The sequence below is a fragment of the Galendromus occidentalis genome, unplaced genomic scaffold, assembly GCF_000255335.2.
Source record: "Galendromus occidentalis unplaced genomic scaffold, Mocc_1.1 scf7180000077529, whole genome shotgun sequence".
NCBI lineage: Eukaryota > Metazoa > Arthropoda > Arachnida > Mesostigmata > Phytoseiidae > Galendromus > Galendromus occidentalis.
In genome coordinates this window covers 194611-197964 of record NW_003805517.1, presented here as the reverse complement: position 1 = coordinate 197964, position 3354 = coordinate 194611, and positions in this window count along the sequence as shown.

Below are 3354 nucleotides of genomic sequence, written 5' to 3'. Positions count from 1 at the left end.
CCCTCCGTCTTGTGGTCAGCTGAAGATATGGACCCAAACGTTCAGAAAATATATTTCGAACTTCGATGCTCAGTCAGTCAGTCAGTCGGTTAGACTCATTGTTCCCTTCTTTCCGGATAGGGCGGGGAAGATAGACTAGATCGTTCGCAACCGTCGGGAAAACTACAATCGATTGAAATAGTGTTCAACGGATAGCTGGAGGGGAGCGGGACGAAGCGGAATGATGCTCAAATTGAATTGAGACGAGGAGCTACAATTCGAAATTATTCTCATTCAGAATGCGCTAAACGATAGAATCGGAGGCTCGTGGAATCATCCGAAGGGAGAATGCGGGACAAGCAATCGTCCATCAGAAATGTCGCAGATAACATGATTCTACGAGGGAGCGAATCCCATGGAATTCCAAAAAGGAGCGTTTCTGATGATGGAGATGGCTCCCCGGAGACGATCATCATCATGATACATATTGCTCGCTCGCAAGCCGGCTCGTACCCGGCCATTCATTGGGGACGTCGTGGATTTCGTGAGCATTGTGGAAACGCAATTGGGAATAAAGAACAAGCGAACGGAAACAGAAGCACAGAATTTTCTTCTAAAGTTCCCATCCCGAAACGCCGCTCCCAGCAGTAGCGGTTGTCGGCATCGTCCTTCTCCCGTCGAAATCGGCGGCCGTAGGGAAGAAGATTATTCCGCCGCCGTCTATTATTTTGTTCGGGTGAACTCGGCGGCGCACCCAGAAATATAGAGCATCTGAAAACAGTTTACTGGTTTGGGAAAATCTCTTCGTTCGTCCGATTCGCTACCTGGCCGACGGTCTGTAACTCCGTCCGTCCGTGCGTCGTCGTCCGTCGTCGGCCGGCAGCAGCGGTGGCGGCCGAATCAGAGAAGAGGGATCGCGTAAGAAGCACAAGGAAACATCCGCAACAACAACAGCAACAACGACAAGATGCTGTAGAAAAGGGCCAAAGAGATCTTGGTGCAGAGCCGCTGTCGCCGCTGCTGCTGCTGCCGCCGCCACCGTTCCTGCAGTTTGGTCCAGTCCAGAGCGTTAAGCGACCCGTGACCACCGCCAACCTCCCACTCAAGATGCCGTGGCGTCTCCCAGATCTTCTTCTCTTACTCCGCCGGTGCTGTTGCGTTTGCTGTAGCAGTTGCCGCCGCCGCCGCCACCGCTGCTGCTGCCGCTCAGAAGAAGTGGAGCAATTAGGGAGACGCGACGCGAGAAAGCTCCGGCAAAGTAAAGTTCAAGAAGTTCCGAAGTTGTTCCTAATGCTCCACCTCGTCAGGGCGATTGCGACTCGCGTTAGACTTATGCTCGAGCCTCTTAGCTATTTTGAGCCGGCTACTTCAGTGGCTGCTTTTCCGACCGCCGTCGCGGACGTCGAATGATGGAAGGACACTACATTTTGACTTGATACCCACTCGAATACCTCCCCCCTTATAAACACACGGATGGACGGAAGGACGGACGCAAAGACAGACGGACCGAAGGAAGGACCGACTTTCGGATAGAATGACTGACCGACTGAGCGGTAGGGGAATTTATATACTTCCCCTTCGGATCGAGCAGTTTTCGCATTTCATAGATTGGACCAACCGACAGACGGACGGACGGACAGGCAGGCGGCCGAACCGCTGCACCGAGATGTCCCAGCCACCGTTGCTTGATGGGAGTAGCCAACCCACTTTTGACGGCGTCGACGAGGACTCGAACACTGATCATTCGTCCTTGATTGAATTTAAAAATGCCCATGGGCAACGTCGACGCAACAATGGATCGGAAGCTGGCAACCGGACCGCTGGCTGACCGGCGACCAACAAGCTAGGAAGGAAGGGAGGAAGGATAGATATATTCGACTGGACATCCTGTTGGCTCAAGAGCCACGGCTACGGGTCGGCGGCCACAATGGAGACCGCATCAAACGAGCAATCTGCTAGTCAGTGGCAAACAGCATCGGTAGTCGATGCCCATGATGGCAAGTGCGTGGCGCACGCATGCATTCAAAACGCGCGCTCGGCGGCCCTCAGAGCCACGCACAAGTACGCGACACGCGAGAAGCAAAATTTCTGCACTCACAATCGCCCGCCCGCTCGACGCAACGACGAATCGACGATCCGAGGGACAGACAGATAGTCAGACCGGACGGTGGCTGCGACGCCGATAGAGGCAAAAAGCACGCAGACGGCCGACATCCATGAACACACTGGAGGTACGACCTTCAGATTCTTCGAAAATAGAATTTTGAACGTTGCGATTCCGATCTTGGCACGGAATGAGCCGAACACGAAAATTGTAACTTTGAGTTTCTGTGTTCCCTATGCAGAAGAGCGGAAAAAAAACTTGCAAGTTTTTAGAGAGGCGTCCGAGGACAAGAGGGCCTTCTGCGAGCCGCACGAAGACGATATCACTCGAGGAATTCATATAAGACAGTCGAGGAGAGAGACAGCGGGACGCTCCCAACACGGAGACAACACGAGGAGAAGAAGCAAACATGAAAAACGAGAAGCGCAAGGTGCAACTCAAAGAATGAGACTCGATTTCGGAGAGAAAAACTCCTCAACTCGTACAATGCCGCCGTGCGCGTGTTTTCTTTTTGGTTGCCTCCTTGGTTTTCGTTTTGGAAAGCAAGACAGAACAAACTCGCCATCGGTTCCTTGTTTAAAAATTCGAAACAACGGTGAATCCTTTTTCACCTCTTTTGATTCGTCGTCGCGTCCGCATCCAAATAGCTCACTCGGTTGAAATTCAAAAGGCTGGGTAGACCGGCGGCGGTCCGCGCGGGGTAGGCGGTAGGAATTGTTGTCTCGCGCCAAAAAAGTGTAGGAGACAACATCATGGCTAGCAGCAGCAGCAGCCGCCGCAGAGAAAGGGGTCGCCGTGGTCTGCGCTCTAAAAACTCTTCTGAGCGCAAAGCGACGGACGCGAACTCAAACCCTCACTCTGTCCAGATGGTGATGGAGTCTGCAGAGCCAAATGGCGAGTTTTGAAATCCCCGGCCCCTGACCCCCTTATCGCACTACCTGGTCGACGGGGGTTGCCTTAAGCAAAATTATAATCGATATTCATCCTCCGATCTCTCTGAATAGAACGCGGACGTACACTCGAGCAGAAAATCTAAGGTTAGTTAGAGCTGCTCTGAGCTATCCGTTCTTCCTCCCGAATCGCCCGAGAATTACACTGGATCCCGAACGAACGTCAACTCTTCGATTCGAATACTCGGGTCCAGGTCACTAATCCCTGGATTGTTTTTATTTGTGCTCTCCGGGAGCGAGTGGCGCCGAATTCCAGATGGTTCGCGCACGAGTTTCACAGGAGAGCCGCCGAGTCCCAGATGGTCGGAATTCATCACGGAA